Raw genomic sequence first — 20,646 nt, forward strand, 5'->3', positions numbered from 1 at the left:
GACAGCACAAAGATCATGGGAGAAAAGCAGAGCCTGATAGTCTCTCTGGGTTGAGGAGGTGGAGCTGGGAGATCAGGAGTGTCCAGATGCCTGGAGTTTTCAGGGCAGAATAGTGAAAACTACAAAAACCTCTGGAGATGTGTAGCAGTTCCTCTTCAGTCTTCAGCTGAGTGCTGATCCACGCATGCATGTGAGGAAACTACCCAAGAACCATCTTAAAAGCGTTAGAGGATTTCCCAGCGCTCCTCTTGCCCCGACTGGTCAGAGCGAAAAAGCTTGTAGTTAAGAGGATACCAGATAAACTACTTGGAACTGTGCATCAGTAGGAGGTAAATTTTACCCTACATTAAATATTGCTCTGGTTCTACCTAAGAAAGTTTAAGAGCAAAACATGAAAGGCTCAAGTCACTTAAATTCACCTCATTACAAAGCTCAAGTGTACAAAAATATACAGGAGCCAACACATTAAAATTCACAGTGTTTGGCATCTAATAAAAATTTACGTGGCATGGAAAGAAACATGAAAATACAATCCGTGAGGTGAAAAATCAGTTAACTAAAATCTACCCAGAATCATCATATAGTAGAATTAGCAGGCAAAAAGCTTTTTTTTTAAAAAAAAAGTAGTTATTATCTGTTCAAAAAGCTAGAGGGAAAAACGAAGATTGTAAGACAAAAGACCCCAAAGAATTTCAGAGATAAAGATTACAATGTCTGGAATGAAAAACATATTGGCTAGTATTAGGAGCACATTAGACTTTGCAGGAAAAATAATTAGTGGATTGAAAAGTCATAGCAATTGAAACTAAAACTGATTTTTTAAAATACTGGGAAAAAATTAGAGCAACACTGAGCTATGGAACAACTTCAAGCAGTCTAGTGTACATGTAATTGGAGTTTCCAAAAGAAGAAGAACAGAAAGATATTTGAAGAAACAATGGTTAAAATTTTTCCAGATCTAATGAAAACTATAAACTCATAAATCCAAGCTCAATGAATTTCAAGCACAAGAAACACGAATAAAACAACACTGACATATGTCATCGTCAAATTGCTTAAAACCAATGTTGACAAAAATCTTTAAAATGACTATAGAAAAAGATACAAATAAGGACAATAATGAAGGCCAATTTCTCATCAGAAACAATGCAAACCAGGAGGCAGTGGAACATCTCTGAAGCAATGAAAAAAAAATTGTCAACCCAGAATTATTTACCCAATGGAAACATCTTTCAAAAATAAAGGCCAAATAAGAATATCAAAGGGTAATATTAAAAGAAACCCACCAGAGAAAAATCACTCAAAATATCAAGATCTTTAATCACATCAGCAAAGCCCCTTTTGTCATATGAGGCAGTATTCACAATTTCCAGGAATGAGGACATGAACCTCGCTGGGGGACATTATTCTGCCTACTATATACTCCATGTGAAGAAATTACTCAAGATGATCCACAAAAACAAAAAATAATAATAGTGCAAGAAAAAAATATTTTTAATGGAAGCCTAGTAGGACTGAGAAAAACCAGACATAAGAGAAAAAAATTTTCCTTTGCCTGGGATGTCCTTCTCTGACCTGGTATCTTAGTATTTAAGATTCTTTTCTGGGCTGAGGCTATAGCTCAGTGGCAAAACTCTTGCCTTGCACTGGGTTCGATCCTCAGCACCACACAAAAATAAAAAAAGATATTGTGTCCACCTACAAAAATGTATTTAAAAAAAAAAGATTCTTTTCTTAATTTTTCCAGAACTGCTTGATTTTGTAGCAAACAATATTTAGATAATTATATTGTTTTAAATGATATTTAAAAATTCATAAGCAATGAGAAAAGTAATCTGAAAAAACTCAAAGTTCCTATGCTCTGCATCAAATGCAAAATTTAACAGCAAAATTTGGCATTTGGAGGGATTCAATCTGCACTAAATCCATATCTAAATTCTATAAATAACATTTCTTGATTAAAGTTCTTTTCCCTTTTGTACCCTTAACCATGCTGCAAACTTTTTTATTTTTTTTTTTATTATTTGTTGTTCAAAACATTACAAAGCTCTTGACATATCATATTTCATACATTTGATTCAAGTGGATTATGAACTCCCATTTTTACCCCGTATACAGATTGCAGAATCACATCGGTTACACATCCACGTTTTTACATACTGCCATACTAGTGTATGTTGTGTTCTGTTGCCTTTCCTATCCTCTACTATCCCCCCTCCCCTCCCCTCCCCTCCCATCTTCTCTCTCTACCCATCTACTGTAATTCATTTCTCTCTCTTGTTTTTTTCCCCTTTCCCCTCACTTCCTCTTATATGTAATTTTGTATAACAATGAGGGTCTCCTTCCATTTCCATACAATTTCCCTTCTCTCTCCCTTTCCCTCCCACCTCTCATCCCTGTTTAATGTTAATCTTCTTCTCATGCTCTTCCTCCCTGCTCTGTTCTTAGTTGCCCTCCTTATATCAAAGAAGACATTTGGCATTTGTTTTTTAGGGATTGGCTGGCTTCGCTTAGCATAATCTCCATGCTGCAAACTTATGCTGAGTGAATTTACTGCCCTCCAAGACTTTGAATTACTGAAAACACACTCTTCCTCATATAAAATAAAAATAATAGGTCAATTTGGTCATAATAATGCAATTGACAAATTTCTAAAAAGCTGAAAACAAGAAAAATGCATCATTTCTACTTGCATACACCAAACCAATAATTAGACATAATCCAGGCTTCTCAATCAGCAGTAAGAGACTAGCATTCTGAACACAATCCTACTTTCACAGTTATCCCAAGTTAATAATTTGTCATTCTATTAACCATCATCCAATCCATCTAAATTAAAGAGCCACAATCTTACAAATGGGTTTGAGGTGAATATTGGAGATGGAATGCAAGAGTGCTCTACCACTAAGCTACACCCCAACCCCTTTTATTTTTTTTATTCTGAGATAGGGTCTCAGTAAGTTGCCCAGACTGGCCCTGAACTTGCAAACCTCCTGCCTTGCTGAATTATTGTCATGTGCCACCATGCCCAGCCAAATAGGCTTTCTTATCCTGTGATTTATGAATTATCAAAATACTATAATTAAGTAACTAAGTGAAAATATTTCTTAAATACATGCTTCAATATGACTTCTTATTCAAATGCAACCTAAGTGGGAGCCATAGTTGTGATCCTTAGTGTAGAATGTCACATTGAGAGAAACTGGCCCCGTATACATAGCTGAGGCTCCAGTGACAACACAGTTGGTGAAATATTTCACTTGATTCTCCTCCAAGCAAAGCTGGAGGCTTTGAAGCCACTAAACTTGTTCACCAACTTCATCCATTTCCATTTAATGATTAAAACTATTTGACCAAGGCCAAACCTGTTTGGCTACCGTCTGAGTTCCAGAGATGCCAAGCCAACATTTAGTTTCACATGAGAGACCTCAGTGACCCATATTTTTCACTCGCTGAAATTCCCCTCACAAAGTATTGCTAATCATTATCATGAGAAGAGATAAGAATGCTGATCTGCTCACTGAAAACTAACTGACTTCCCCTACTGAGAGCCTCATTACCTAGACCTCAGCTCTCCCTTTTTTGATCTTGAGGATCAGAAGAGAAATTTTGCCTTTCCACCCTGATGTTTCTAAGACACCAGACAGTATTACCAATTACTCTACTTTTTAACTAAGTGGGTGGTCAACTCTTTCCCCGACAATACACAAAGGCAATGCTGTGAGGGAGTAATAATTAATTCCGTCAAACGGGTTAAAATATATGGGACCACAACTCACAACTTTTAGCATGCTACTTGGAAAAAAGTCCCAACAGCCTCCATGCTCTTCAGCCGTAGAAGTCTGACCTTTATGAAGTCGTCACAAGAATAGGAATAAAGAAAAGCACATAATGTACACCATAGAAGGGTAATGCAAAAATATGGGGGGGAAATCTAAAAGATGCACTTTCCCCCCAAATAACCACTCTAGATCTAAACAACTTTAGCTAAAATAATGGTTTGATTCTCCCCGTTATGTGAGTTATTTAATATTAGTTCCTTTAACTTTGAAAGACAAAGTTAAAGGAACTAATATCTAGATTTGCCACAAAATCTAGACCACTTGGGCTGGGGATGTGGCTCAAGCGGTAGCGCGCTAGCCTGGCATGCGTGCGGCCCGGGTTCGATCCTCAATACCACATACCAACAAAGATGTTGTGTCCGCCGAGAACTAAAAAATAAATATTAAAAAAAAATTCTCTCTCTCTCTCTCTCTCTCTCTCTCTCTCTCTCTTTAAAAAAAAAAAATCTAGACCACCGTGCAAATCTAAAATGAGTTCAGAGTTTACACATTTAGTTATGCTCTTCATCAGACCCAAAGCCAAAAGAGAAACAGCATGATTAAGCGTATGAAGAAAAGGTAAAATAATAATATGTAAAATAGAAAAAGAGATGTACAACAATATACCCCCTATTATAATATAATCCTAACTAAATATAATGCTAACACAGTTGGATAGAAAAGTTTACACATAATTCAGATAAGTACTTTAAAAACTGGTAAACCAACATTAGTAAATGTTTTTAAGTTAGGCCCTTCATTTTGCCACATGAAAAGTTTTATATTACATGGGTTCAATACACAAAGTAATTCTCATCCATTATATGCCAAGCAAACACATTTTATCTTATTTTTGCATTTTTATACTGTACTGACTTTCAAAATCATTGCTTTTGAGAGGAAGAAGGAAGAACCAAAGAAAAGAGGAACTTGAGAAAGTGAACCACAAAATAAGAATGCCTGTTTGCTTGAGGTATAACAATGACTACTAATTTAATAAGAGCATTCACTATGAAAATATTTTTATAATAATTGCATAACTATAGGCTTGACTGGAGCAATTAAGTTCAACTTGATGTGCCTAAAATTCTCCCATTTTGAACTACATTTATATGCAGGAAGACAGAAGATAAGTAGATTTACAGTCCCAAGACCTAAGTCCTGCTCAGGGTTCTACAATAAACCAGCTGAGCTAACCTAAGCTAACTGCTGACCCTCAGCTTTCCTCAACAATAGAATTAGCATGACCTCTTTAAGTCTTCCTAACTCCTTCTGATTCTAATAATGGAATTAACAACTATGAGTTCAATCAATTTTTGCCTTCACCTGCGATCCAACAAAAATGTCCCTTTAAAAAATCGCTGAGAAAATATAACTCATTTTAAGATTAACCATTAAAAAACAACAAAATAAAAATAAAAGAATACTTGCTCCATAGCATCCAAACAGTCCAAATTCAAAGTATTCAGTTCTCAGTCCTACAGATCACCATGCCCTCCAATTCTGCAATCAACCAAGAAGGCACACTATTATCACTCCTTCACATCCAGATCCAGCCTGACCCTCCAAATTTATTTTTGCACTTTATTGACAAAACTTCTGAAAAGCTAGCCTTGAAAATGACACAGAGTATTAGTATACAAAATCAATGTTCATTAAAAAAAAAAAAGGCTGAAAGTAAGGTAGCCTACCTCTCAAAAAAATTACTTGTCTTGATAGACTTTGTAAATGCTATCAAAACATTTACTTCTGATATTAATTTATACTATATTCCTGTACAAGACATTTAATATAAGTTTCCTATCATTACTGTAACAATATACCATAAACTTAGTGGTTTAAAACAACACAAGTTTATTACCTTACAGTCTAGGAGGTCAGAAGTCCAAAATGGGTCTCACGCTATAGTCCAGGTGTTGGTAGGCTGCATTCCTTCCAGGAGCTCTAGACAATCTGTTTCCTTGCCTTTTTCAGCTCTGGAGGCTTCTGGGCATTCCAGATGGGCTCATGGAGGTCTCCCATCTTTAAAGCCAACAATTGCCGGTCAAGTAGTCCTCATACAGTGTTCTCCTGACTCTTAACTTTCCTGCCTCCCTCTTTCACTGATCACCCTTGTGACTACATGGGGCCCACCTGAATGATCCAGGATAATCTCCTTATTTTAAAGTTAGCTGATTGGCAAACTAATTCTACCTGCACCTTAATTCCCCTTTGCCATAGTGACATATTCACAGGTTCCAGAGATTAGGAAATGGGCATCTTTGGCAGGTCATTATTCTGCCCGCCACAGAATCTTTTATGTATTTACTGAGAAAACCTACTTACTAACAACAAAGCTCAGAGATGAACAAGCCCTATAAAAGTTTGTTTACTGGAAAACACAAAATAATAAAACCATAATTTAGTGGAAAATATTCAGAGATAAATACAGGAACACTTAGCAATAAAAAGGCAGATGAAGAGAAAAATTTTAAAAATAAAAATTTTAAAAATCAAACTGTCTGAAGCCACAGGCTTACATGTAATGTTCTAATATACTTTAATATCACTGTGAAGAGAGCACATATTATAATGAGCCACAAGGAATGAGGTCATTTTCAATCAGAATTAGAGATATCATCTAGTCCCTGAATCTGAGTATCAAGAGAAATTATAAATTTTCTAAAATCACCTAGTTAGGTAGTTTAAGAAACAAAACTTTAACACAATTTATTAATTTCTGGTCAAAAATACTATATGGGATAACATAAACAACAAATCCAATTTAGTAGTATGCTTAAGAAATAAAAGTAACATTATACTTTGAAATGTAATTACACTTTGTAAAATTACACTTTGTAATTACAACTACAGACTGCCAATTATAAAAGTCCTGAGAGTCAGAGACGGATTAATTTTGCATGATCTCACTTATATGTATAAACTAAAAAAATAAAAATAAAACTTGTAAAAGGAAAGAGAAGAATGGCAGTTATCAGAGGCTGGGAGGAAGAATTGATAAGATATTGATCAAAGGATACAAAATTTCAGATAGGAGAAATCAAGAGATGTACAATACAACATGGTGATTACAACTAATAATGATGCATTGTATACTTGAAAACTGATAAGATTTTAAGTGTTTACCACAAAACAAAGTATGTGAGGTAATGCCTATGCTATTTAGCATGAAATTTCACAAAGTACACATACATGGAAACATGTTGTACATCATAAATACATAAAATTTTTTCAGTTAAAAAATGAATTAATAATTTAAAGTCCTAATGCTACATAATTCAGCCATTGGGCAAATTAACCTTTGTACAATAGTGTATTACTTGAGGATGTTATAAATTTGAGACACGATTACCATCCATCTCATTCATGTTATATTATTGCGATCTTACTAGATGCCAGGCAGGTCCTGAGCGAAGAGAATATAGTAGTGAATAACAATAGTAGAAAAAAAAATCACCCTGACCTTAGTCTCATCATTCCCACTGAAGAACAGGGGAGCAGATGAAAAACAAATATGTATATCACACACAAAAAAGAAGTGTGTTTACAATTACAGGGCTATGAAGAGGTATATTCTCACTCTCATTTGAAAACAAGCATAACGGGGAATATTGAGAGTTTATAACAAGATGAAAGAGATAAAATAATGTCTTTAAAATACTCAATCACAAGCAGTGTCATAAAACTGAATGACACTCTCAATCCTTAACTAAAAAATTAACACCAATTAAAATCAAACTCAATCAAGACAGAATGGAATTGAAAAAAATAAAATGACTACATGGATTGATGGAGCAGAATGCAGAGCCCAGAAAGATCCACACAATGCAGTCCAACTGATATGTGAAAAAGGCACAAGGACAATTAATGCACAATCTTTCAAAAAATTATTCTAGATAAATTGGACATCGATGTTGAAAAAAAAGGGAGGACGGAGTAAAGAATGTAGGCCCAGAACTTAGCCCCTACAAAAATTGACACAACACAGATCACAGAAATAAATGTAAAACTATAAAATTTCTAGAAGACATGGGAGATAATATACATAGCCTTGGATTGGGTATGAGTTTTTAGATATAATGCCCAAAGAACTATTTATGAAAAAAAAAAGATAAATAAGTCGAACTTGACAAAATTTTAAACTGCTCTGTGAAAAACACTATTAAGAGAATGAAAAGACAAGTTAAAGAATGGGAGAAAACATTTGCCAAATACATAACTGATAAAGAACTTATATACAAAATATACAATTCTCTTTTTTAATATTTACTTTTTTAGTTGTAGTTGGACACAATACCTTTGTTTTATTTATTTATTTTTATGTGGTGCTGAGGATCGAACCCAGGACCTCGAACGCCCTAGGTGAGGGCTGTACGGCTGAGCCACAATTCCAGCCCCTATACAAGTAATTCTTAAGACTCAACAATTAGAAAATAACCAGCTGAAAATGGACAAAAGGACTGATAGACACCTCACCAAAGAAGATATGCAGATTGTAAATAAACATGAAAAAATGCTCATCGTCATATGTCATGAGGGGAATACAAATTAAAATAACAATGACATACCAGTAGACATCAACTAAAATGACTAAAATCCAAAAAGTTTAAAAATACCAAATGTTGGCAAGGATACAGAGCAACAGGAGCTCCCAGTCATTGCCAGGACACATGCGACATGGTATGGCCACTTTGGCAGACTGTTTGGCAGTGTCTTCTAAAGCTAAACATAGACTCATCATCTAATCCAGCAATTGTGCTCCTATGTATTTACCCACTTCGTTTGAAAATTTATGCCAACACAAACACCTGCATGAGCATGTTTATAGAATCTCTATTCAATCTCAGAAGGTAAATGTATAAACAAACTGTGGTCATCCATACAATGGAAGACTACTAGGCCAAAAAAACAAAAGCATGACCATATAAAGCCATGCAAAAACATGAATGACTGGTAAATGCATACAGCTATGTAAAAGAAGCCAGTCTGAAAGGACACATACTGTGTGATTATTGTATTTATGTAACATTCTGGAAAAAGCAAGGTATAGACATAATAAGCAAGTCAGTCACATTCCCAGGAGTTTGAGAAAAGGTAAGAGTTCAACAGGTAAGGCACATTCAATTTTCAGGATGGTGAAACTATTGTCTATGGTATTAATAATGGGGATACGTGACATTGGGCACTTGTCAAAACAGAGTCAACTTTAATATACACAAAGTGTATAAACATCATCAGGAAGGTCATAGAATCCTAGATAGAACACAAACTGCTGCCAAAGAAACTAATAAATATATAAAATACATCCTAAGAAGGGAAGGGGAATGGGAGGTGCTGTTCTAAATGTCCTTAGGAATTAGTGGCATATGTAAAACTAAAGGGAAAAGGAACTGTGCTTTAAATAATACTGTTTCTCTCACAGGTGTAAGCTAAGAATTCCAGAACCACTATATACTGTATATTAGAGGTGAACAATCAAGTAAATAGATTTTGGATCATAGGAGCCACTATGGGAATGGGAGTTTACAAACAAGCAAAGAGGGCACCAATGATCTACTTGGTAATAGAATAGAGTTGGACCCATCAATATAAACTCATGTTTGGCTTAATATAGATGCAGATGGATGCCAAAACAAATATTTATAAATATGTGTATATACAGGGGTTACCTATACACAATATATTTCCTTGCTCTGTCATCTGAATGGACCTAAAGCAACACATCTCAGTAGCAAAAGCATACCAGATCTTCTTTTCTAATACCATTTTCCAAAAAAAAGAAATAAGGCTCGCTCCTTGGAAAAATGGCTCAATCTAGGACTGGAGCAGGCCACACAAGAGAAACATGTAACCATACTACCAAAAAGTAAGAAAATACTTAAAAAACAACAAAAATACAACAAAGGAATACATCGAAGAAACAGTAGACACTGAAAGAGCTCCCAACAGCCAACACTAGAGCAATCTGAGCCATAACATAAAGCAGCTTTGGATTATAATGCAAAGAATAAAATAAATATGCATGGTTCATGCTAATATAAGTAAATTATTAAATAAATAAGGGAGAAACCACTCTCCTATGCAAAATTCCAATTAATACATGTAGATATTTTTGGAAGTGGAACATGAATCCCTCAAGTGTGGGTTGCACAAGTCACTGCACAATGGAGAGAGCTGACAAACGCTGCCTCAGCCAGCAATCAAGAGTCACATCACTAGATCACATCAACACAGCCATATGCACCCGTGAGGGCCAAGAATGGAGCCTTTCCCTTCCAGAGACTCTCCCCAAAACATAAAATCCTGGGGAAGTCACATGAATCACAATCACACAAACCCCAACAGAGGTTCATTTTACAAAATTCACCTAACCAACGCTGCTCAAAATTGTCAAACTCATCAAAAACATGGAGTGTCTGAAAAACTGTCACAACCACAAGAAGCCCAAAGAAGACATGACAACATCTCTAGTTTGCCTCAATTCCCACAACTCCCTATTTCTAGTTATTACTTACAGATTCTGCGACATTCCCCGTTACTTCTGATAATTGAAAAATAATAAACTTGGAGACACAGCAACCATATCCATAAGTTAAAAAATAATAATATTATTTTTTAACTTATGCTAAAAACTGATGAAAGCATTAATTGCTCAATTCTAGCTAAGGAAAAAAGTCATTGATTAGGATAAATAGGTAATAGATAAAACTTCAATGAAAAAAAATATATATATATATACATGCATACATACGTACACAGTGCTAACTCCCATTAATAGATCTTTAGGAATTTAGAAAAAATATGTGAAGGACACATATTCATGAAGGAAGACAAAGTAACAGGGTTCTGGGACACTCATGCAGACTTCTCTTGAAGCCCAGGTGGGTTGCTCCTTAGAGTGCTAACCCTTCAGGGGCTCTGAAACATCTCTGGGGCACTTCAAATGCAATAAGACAGAACTGGTTCCCAACACTTGACTCAGGAAGCATGCTGGATGCTTTGGAGAGAATATAACTTAATGACCTATTTGGGATAGACCTAGAATCTACAAAAGATATGATCAAGGGTCTTCTAGGGAGAATAGAACTAGTAAACAGGGTGGGTTTGTTTTGTCAGGAGGTCTATATATACAAGTTCAGGTAGTAAACTTCTTTTTTTTTTTTTTTTTTTTTTTAAAGAGAAAGTGAGAGAGGGGGACAGAGAGAGAGAGAGAGAGAGAGAGAGAATTTTAACATTTATTTATTTTTTCTTAGTTCTCGGCGGACACAACATCTTTGTTGGTATGTGGTGCTGCTGAGGATCGAACCCGGGCCGCACGCATGCTAGGCGAGCGCGCTACCGCTTGAGCCACATCCCAGCCCCCTAGTAAACTTCTTTTTGAAAATGTAGTTATTTTCATAATTATGTGTTAAAGTGGAACTTTTTACCTTTATTTTATTTATTTTTGTATGGTGCTGAGGAGCTAATCCAGTGCCTCACACATGTTAAACTAGCACTCTACCACTGTACTACAACCCCAGCCCAGCAGTAAACTTCTTGATACAAGACAATAGCTGGAGCTGCCAGCAGAGGGCTAACTCCACCACCCTTCCCCCATTCCAGGGTGCCTCTCCCACCAATGTTTTCTAGCAAATATCCAAATTGTTAGCCTCAAAGGAGTACCCATTTATCTTGCCATTTCTATTAAGTGTCTCCAATAAATCTGGGAGAAAAAAGGCATTTGAAGTTAAACCAGTTCAAACTAGTTATGACTATTCAAATCCTGGAAACAAGACCATGAGCAAATCTCAGATACAGAAAAGCACCCGCGCCAAACCAAGCACAGTAACACATGCCTGTAATCCCAGTGTCTCAAGAGGCTAAGGCAGGAGGATCTCGAGTTCAAAGCCAGCCTCAACAAAAGCAAGGTGCTAAGCAACTCAGTGAGATCCTGTCTCTAAATACAAAATAGGGCTGGGAATGTGGCTCTGTGGTCAAGTGCCCCTGAATACATCCCCAGTACCCCTCTCCCAAAAAAAAAAAAAAAAAACAGAAAAGCACTAGACCAAATTAATATCAAATCTTATATATTTTCAAATCAGATAAAGAAGCCACAATAACAAATCCAAACAACTCATGGCCATAGTGATAAACATTCTAAGGATAAATCAAAATCTAAAATTTCCATTTTACACTTTAAAAAAGAAATTATTCTTGAAACACATCATTTAAAAGAATGACTTTTACATCAACCTGCAAGTGCACATTTATGAAAGTATAAGTATTTAATTAACAAACAATACTACAATAGCACACTTGCATACATCTTAGATTAAAAGGTGACTATAATAACCTAAAGGGCAAGGCTAAGACAAATATCAATATTAACCATACTTTTCCATTAAGACAAGTATTATTTACCAATGACTTGTAGTACAGTTAGGTTTTAAAGCATTTTGTTTCCAAGCCCTTCATTTGGTACTCAATAATCTAAATCAAATAACTTGTTTTTCCAATTTATTTATTCATTTGCTTAATCATTTAGAAAGTGCCTCCTAAAATTTATATACATATAAATAAGAGAGAGAGAGAGAGAGAAAGATGGCATAAATCCAGGTTTCAAAAACTAACACAGTACATTCTACACAATTTTAACTATAATCATAATATTTCAAGAATGCACAAAACCCACTATGTAATTTACAACCCAGACTAGAATGAGTTTTCTGCAATAAATTTACAAATAGTCTAGCATTCATTTCTTTAGACTGAAAAGGACTCATCCCTTAAAAAATAAATAAATAAAAACTATATATCACATGGGCTGGGGCTGTGACTCAGCAGTAGAGTGCTCACCTTGCAAATGTGAAGCCCTGGGTTCAATCCTCAGCACCACATAAAAAAAATAAGTAAATAAAATAAATGTAAAAAAAAAAACAACTATATATCACAGTAAGACAATGGGTCCCACAAAAAAAAATCAAATATATATGAAATTCTAAATGTAATAAAATTTAGGCATAAGTTTCATTTCAAAAGTAGTCTTCACTTTAGGAAAATAATCATTATCTTAAATAGCTACATTTTGTAAAACACTCAAATGATGATTTAACTTACACAATTGCAGAACATGAGTTAATAAAAGTTTTCCTGGTATACTGTATTTTTTTATTTTCTTTTTAATTGTGGTAAAATATAAATGGCATAAAATTTACCATTTTAACCATACTGAAGTACACACTTGAGTGACACTGAGTAATTCACATTTTTGTTCAACTATCACCACCATCAATCTCCAGAAGTCTTTCATCTTCTCAACCTGAACATAGCCATTAAACAATAATTTCTCATTTCTCTTTCCCCCTTCTTTCCTCAACCTCTAGTGATCACTATCCTACTTTCTGTCTCCATAAATCTGACTACTCTTGGTGTCTCATATAAGAATTATACAATATTTGTCCTTTTGTGACTGTCATATTGCACTCAGCAGCGGTCATCCATGTGATAGCATGAGTCAGACTCCAGAGTTCCAAAAGAGTCCCTTTAACAGGTTCTGCCAGCACAACTGTCTAGGTGGGGAGACAGATTCTTGGTGCTTTCTATTCCACGTTCCCTCTAACTTACCCAGTCCACTGGAACATACTTCGTAAACTCCATAAGAACACAATCCATGTCTATCCAAATCAGCTCACAAGTTATATCAAATCAGTTAAAAAGACAGGTATTTTGATATTTAAGATGTTAACGTTGAAGTTTTTTTTATTTGATGCCATAAACAGATATCTACACTAACATTCTGTTCAAAATTATGTACTAAAGTTCTCATGATTCTAATAATATTTGAGTTTTACAATATTGAACTGTAAGATACTAATTCCAACATTTTTCTTAAAATATCAAGAAACGCCATTGCAAAATGGAAGCCAATAAGTACAGCTCATTTTATAAGAAATTCCTTGAAAGCCAAGGAATATTTAAAAAAAAAAAAAAAAAAAGAGTTCCAAGCAAATTCCGTTAAAAGTTACTCTCCCTAAAAGTTTGTGTTTGATGATGATGTGTTTTCCTCTAAATATTCTAAACTAAAAGTAGAAAAACAGGGGCTGGGGCTGGGGCTCAGTGGAAGCGCACTTGCCTGGCATGTGTAAGGCACTGGGTTAGATTCTTAGCACCACATAAAAATACATAAAATAAAGGTCTGTCCATAACTTAAAAAACATATTTTTTTAAAAAAAAAAGAGTAGAAAAACAGGAATCACTTGATTTAAAAAAAAAAAAAAAAAACCTGAGAAATTCCATTTACAGTAATGACAGACCAAGCAATTTTGCCCTTCCCATTATGATTAACAAAAAACTCTGGATATATATATATTTTTTTAATTAACAAGAGAAGAATTGCCAAGCCAGAATCCAGTGGAGAACAGAGGACTAAGAAGACGAGAACAGCACCTATCTAGGGCATGCTCCATGGGAACAAGCACTCATTCAGGGAGGATGGGGTCGGAGAACCCCAGTCATGCCCTTGACTGGCAATTTCTCAGCTCAATGCTAAAGATGCAGGTACAGAAATAATGTAAGAGTACATCATACTGAACAAATGTGGCCCCAAAGTGACTATCCAAATATCCAATAAGCCTGAAAAAAATGCTCCATCTTATTAGTAATCAAGGAAGTACAAATTAAAACCACAATGGAATGCTACTACCCACTCACCAAAATGGCTACAATGAAAACGATGGACAAAAATATAATTACTATTGGCAAGTTTATGGAGCAACCAGAAAATTCTTATTTTACAGATAGAATATAAGGTGGGTATTAGAAAAACTAGTTGGCAATATGCTTTAAAACTAAACACATTCTTACCAAATATCATTTTTATCCCTATAACCCGCAAGAAATTAGTGTACCAACAGACATATATAAGAACATTCAAAGCAGTTTTTTTTCATAATAGCCAAAAACAAAAGCAATTGTCATGAGAGGAATAAATAAAATCAGAATATTCCAAAGAGTAAAATAAATAAATAAAAGAACCAATACATAGGAATAAATATCTTTAGCTAAGAAAACTCAGTAGACCCACACTACACAAAATGCCACAGGAAATTTTTTAGCATGAAGGTAAATATTAGGAAAATCAATCTATAGATACACAATATGAATGAATCTCAAATTTTGAGTGAAGAAAAGTCAGACCTATCCGATTATATATTGAAGATTTTTATTTATATGATGTTTAAAAGAAAGCAAAACTAAACAAAGCACTTAGGGAATCATGTATGTATGTATGTACTAAAACTAAAAAAGAGATTACCATTAAATAGGGATAGCTGAAACCTTACAGGGTGAGGCAGTAGGCATGAAGAGAATACTTTTGGGGGTGCAGACAATATATTCTTTCTTGATACAAGTGATGGTAATAATTTATTGAGTTATTCATTTTTGCTATATTTTATATGCTATTCTTCACAATTTAAAATAGTAAAAACTAAAAATAGTCTAAACTATGACAAGAACATTTTATAATTGAAAACTGTGGATTTGAAAATGCTCAGGATGAAAATAATCATAATAAAAGCCCAAAAACATGTATATACAAAGGACACTCATGATAATACACAAAATAATTCTATCCCAAAAGCACAGTGTCACAAAATTCTCAATTCATAAACAACATATTATATAATGTTTTCATTACCTATTTCCTAAACATGAAAATTATTTCTGGAATAGATATAAAAAGTTCACCAAAGACTAGGTTAACATTTCCAAAAGGTTTTAGTTCCTCGTCACTCCAAAAGCTTATGGTCCTGAATTAAACACTAGTTGGAGACCTTTTAAATGAGAAACCTTGGTGTATTTTGAACAACTTCAGTGACAAAAAACATAACTGAAAGAATGCTAGCTTGAAGATAGCATAGTTCTTTTCATTTTCTTGATTAAAAACTACTGTGAAAATTATTTTGTCAGGCCAGTTTCACAAACTTTACTTAGTCTATAAAACTCAAGTACTCATAGAATCCTTTTACCCAAAGACAAACCTCTTCCAATCTTTACGGCAAGAGCAAAAAAAAAAAACCATGCCTAGCATTCTGAACTAGCTTCCTTCTCCTTTATCACTAACTCCAACTCTCCACAGTCAGAGAGGCTTGGCATCCCGGTGGATGTGGCATGGGTTGGAGGTAGTAAACACAAATGACACAAGGGAGCCACGGAACGCAGGGGCACAGAGCTGAAGAACACTGCACCCGCCACTCACCCACACACTGAACTCCAGCTTCCCTTCTATTGACAACAAAATGAACACAATACAATGGCACTTATACCTTGGGGCAGTGGAAAAAAACGGTCATTTGAAAACATCTGTTTCCAATCTCCAGAAAATTCAATTCCAAACATTTTTATTTTGGTGCTGGGTAAGGGTAGGTTATGTGTTTCTGATTCTGCCTTTCCATTCTGCTCGTGGACTCTGGTGCTGCTTATAAACTTCTGAATAAGAGAATGTCTGACATTTATTTATGTAAAGTACAGTCAGACATCCTGAGTACACTTTCCAAATCTAACTGCTTCACAATCATGGTCAATCTTAGTTTTTTCTATGTACAGACCTGGGAAGCTAAGAGTGTTTAGGAGATACTAAGAAATATTAAAACATTTAAAGGCTATTCACGTAGTAAGTGCAGTTACACAAGTATATCCTGATTAGCGCATGTATTAGAAAAATATGTTACACTAGTGTACTAATGCTGCCATAACTAAGCACCATAAACTGGGTGAATGAAACAATTCTGGAAGCAATAAATACAAAATTGAGGTATGATCAAGGTTGTCTCCTTTTGAGTGCTGTGAAAGAAGGATCAGTTCCCTGTCTCTCTCATTGGCTTATAGATGTCTGTGTTCTTCCTCAGTTTCTTCACCTTACCTTCCCTCTATGTATACCTCTGTGCCCAAACCTCCCTTTTATTCCCCTTTCCATATTGGGGATTGAATCACTCTACCAGTCAGCTATATCCTCAGCATTTTGGGGGTTTTTTTAAACATTTTTTTATTTTTTATTTTTTTTTTCAATTAGCAAAAGGGGATTTATTGGGGATCCATTCCAGCGCGCTGGGGCCCCGTGCTCACCCAAGAAGGGAGAGCAGCCAATTTTTTTAATATATGTATTTTTTAATTGTAGATGATCACAATACTTTTATTGTATTTTTATGTGGTGCTGAGGATCAAATCCAGTGTCTTACACATGCCAGGTGAGGATTCTACCAATGAGCCCCAGCCCCAACCCTTTCTTTAAAAATTTTGAGAAAGAAACTCAATAAATTGACGAGGCTGTCCTTGAACTCACGATCCTCCTGCCTCCCAAGTCATTGGGATTACAATTACACTGCACCCAGCTAAAGTTCCCATTTTTTAATGAGGACACCAGTCATATAAATAAAGTGCCACCCTAAAAACCTCAATCTACCTTGATGACTTCCATAAAGACTCTACCTCCCAATGAAGTCACATCCTGAGATAGTGGGGATCAGAACTTCTGAATTGAAGGGGAGGCAATCTAACCCATAATAACATATATGGATACGCATGTATGCATATATAGCTATATATAACTAGAATCATCCTTATTGTGTTAGCTTTTCATCCATGTGACTAAAGTACCTGACATGAAGTTTAAGAAGAAAAGGTTTATTTTGGCTCACATTTCAGAGATTTCAGTCCACGGTTGGCTGGCTCCATTGGTTTGGGCTTGAGATGAGGTGGAACATCATGGTGGGAGGGCATGGTGAGGGATAGCTGCTCAACTCAGGGCAACCAGGAAGCAGAGACCAAGGGCAGGGGATGGCAGGAACAAGTTATAGTCCCCAAGGGCATGCCTCCAGTGAACTAATTCCTCCAACCATGCTCCACCTGCCTACTGTTTCAACGACCTTCAAATTCTAATTCATTAAATGGATTAATCCACTGAGGACTGAGCCCTTCATGATCCAATCATGTTCTAAAAGCCCACCTCTGGACGTTGCTGCATTGGGAGTCAAGTCTTCAAAACATGAGATTTGAGAGAATATTTCAGATCCAAACAATAACACTTAACTAATTATCAACAAAGTTTAATTACATTTAATACTACTTTTCAAACCATTTTGGGGATGCTTCATATCCCTACTAGGTGTGTTTGTAACAGTAACGGTGTAAGACTTATTTTTATTTCTTTCCTTCTTAGGTATATAACACAGATCTCAAATATACATTCATGCTCCAAAACTAAACAGAGGCACTTCAAGCCAAGCCCCCTGAAATAAACATTCAAAATAGGGCATATTTTCCAATGAAGGTAAAGATTATAGTGTAACCAAGAGGAATGTGCAAGCCAGCAATAATTCAACCTAGTTACCGAGCCAAACCATGATAGTCTACTTTAAAAATACGGAAACTTGAGAAAGTGATACTGTTACAATTGTTAACTATGGAATGCAGGACCATTTCTTTTAAACTTCAAGTCTAACAAATCCATTTTGTATATTTGCTTTTTAAAAGAAATGTCCATTCAGCACATTTGGATATGAGAGCTTAAAAATAACTGAATCCTTTTTCCTGTTATGTGCATGTTAACACCAAATGTAAATGCTATTACGAAGTTCCAGTTACCACAGGACTCTGCCTTCATGAAGACTGATTTCTATGCAAGTCTCCAAAGGAAAGACTCATGGTTCAGGTTCCAATGGATGAATGCTTTCCACTTTTTAAGAAATATAGAAAGTATTCCCTCTTTTACACTATTTTCAAAAGAACCCGTTATGATTCTTTACATGCCTCTGCTCATGCTCTTCCATTCTTAAAACTTAAGAGTTTTTAAAATACTATGCCAGAACACAAAGATTTACCTAAGGCAAATCTGTCTCATCAGTTTAAAAAAAAAAAAATCAGATGACAGTAGACAAGTTTTTCTTTATAATTTTAGCTAAAAAGATGTGACATAAAATTTACCATCTTAACCATTTTAAGTATATCATATAGTGGTGCTTATTATATGTACACATTGTAGAGCAGATCTCCACAATTTTTCATTTTGCAAAACCAAACTGTATATTCATTGAACAATCCCACCTTTCCTATTCTCTCAGCAACCACCACTCCACTTTCAAGACTTTAGCTATTTTAAATACCTGCTATGGTGTGGATATGAGGTGTCCCCCAAAAGCTCACTTCTAAGACAACGCAAGAAGATTCAGAGAAGACATGATTGGGTTGTGAAATCCTTAACCCAATCAGTGAATTAATCCCCAATAGGGATTAACTGAGTGGTAACTGAAGGCTGGTAGGGTGTGGCTGGAGGAGGTGGGACGTGGTGGCATGGCTTTGGAGTTTTATATTTTGTACCTGGTGAGTAAAGTGTGTGTGTCTCTCTCTCTCTCTCTCTCTCTCTCTCTCTCTCTCTCTCTCTCTCTCTCTCTCTCTCTCTCCTTTCTGATCATCATGTGAGCTGTTTACCTCTGCCATACTCTTCCGTCATGATGCTCAGCTTCACCTGAAATCCCTGAGGAATGGAGCTCACTATATGGACTGAGACCTCTGAAACCGTGAGCCCTTAAATAAACTTCTCCTCCTCTATTGTTCCAGTTGGGTCTTTTAGACACTGCACTGAAAAAGGTGACTGAAACAGAGACCTCATTCAAGTAGAATCATGTGATATTTGCCTTTCTGAGATTGGTTTATTTCATTTAGCATAATATTCTCCATGTTTATCCATGTTGCAGCATATGATGATATTTCCTTCTTTTTAAAAGCTAATATGCCATTGAATGTATATATACATATATATATGTATATATACACACATACATACATACACACACACCATATTTTCTTTATTCATTCCTCTGCTGATATTTAGGTTGCTTCCATATCTTGACTATGAGGAATAATGGTGCAATGAAAACAGGTATGCAAATAAATTTTCAAGATCTTGTTTTTAATTCCTTTAGATATATACCTAGAAGTGGAGTTGCTAGATCACACTTTTATATATATATATATATAACTTTGATTTTCATGTTTTTGAGGAATCACTATCCTGTTTTCTGTAGTATTTATTTCATTTTACATTCCCTCCAACAGTGAACAAAGACTCTAATTTCTCCACATCCCCATAAATACTTGCTATTTTCTGTTTTTTAATAATGGCCATCCTAATGGGTATGGCATATCTTTTTGTGGTTTTCAATTATATTTTCCAAAGGGTTGCTTGATATTGAATATCTTTTCATGCTTACTGGCTATTTGAACATCTTCTTTGGGAAAAATCTGTATTCAAGTCCTTTGCCCATTTTTAACTCGATTGGTTGTTACTGAGTCATAGAAGTTCTTTGTATTTTCTGGGTATGAGCCCCTCATGAGATGTATGATTTACAAATACTTTCTCCTATTATGAAGGTTGTCTTTTCACTCTATTGCTTATTTCTTTTGCTGTAAAGACTTTTCTTAGTTTGATGTAGTCCTGTGTGTCTATTTTTGCTTTTGTGTACTTTGATTTTGGTGTCATCTCTAACAAAGCATTGCCAAGCATTGCCAAACTCAATGCCATGAAGCTTCTCAGTTATGTTTTCTCCTAGGAACAATTTCAGTTTCATGTTTCATGGTTTAAATTTAAATATTTTATCCATTTGGAGCTGATTTTTATATATGGCTAAGGATCAGCCTAGATTCTCTTCCACATAGAAATCCAGTCTTCAGAGAACAGTACGCTGAAGAGACTATGTACCCCTGGCATCTTTGTCAAGATCATTTGATGATATAGATAAAGTTTTCTTTCTGGATTCTCAGTGCTGTTCCACTAGTGGTAATTTCTGTG

The 20,646-nt window shown here is 35.3% G+C and overlaps 1 protein-coding gene across 5 annotated transcripts in view; it reads right to left on the reverse strand.

Annotated features, from left to right (window-relative positions):
- Bicc1 (BicC family RNA binding protein 1) overlaps window positions 1-20,646 on the reverse strand; it is a 274,906-nt gene that overhangs the window by 232,921 nt on the left and 21,339 nt on the right. Inside the window, exon 1 of one of the 5 annotated variants that reach the window (XM_078041884.1) lies at window positions 5,683-5,925. The exons of the other annotated variants lie outside the window; for them this stretch is intronic. The gene's annotated coding sequence lies outside the window, so the exon portion shown is untranslated. Of the gene's footprint in view, window positions 1-5,682; window positions 5,926-20,646 lie in introns of those variants that run through there. 5 annotated transcript variants of the gene reach the window in all.

The sequence above is a fragment of the Ictidomys tridecemlineatus genome, chromosome 1, assembly GCF_052094955.1.
Source record: "Ictidomys tridecemlineatus isolate mIctTri1 chromosome 1, mIctTri1.hap1, whole genome shotgun sequence".
Classification (NCBI taxonomy): Eukaryota; Metazoa; Chordata; class Mammalia; order Rodentia; family Sciuridae; genus Ictidomys; species Ictidomys tridecemlineatus.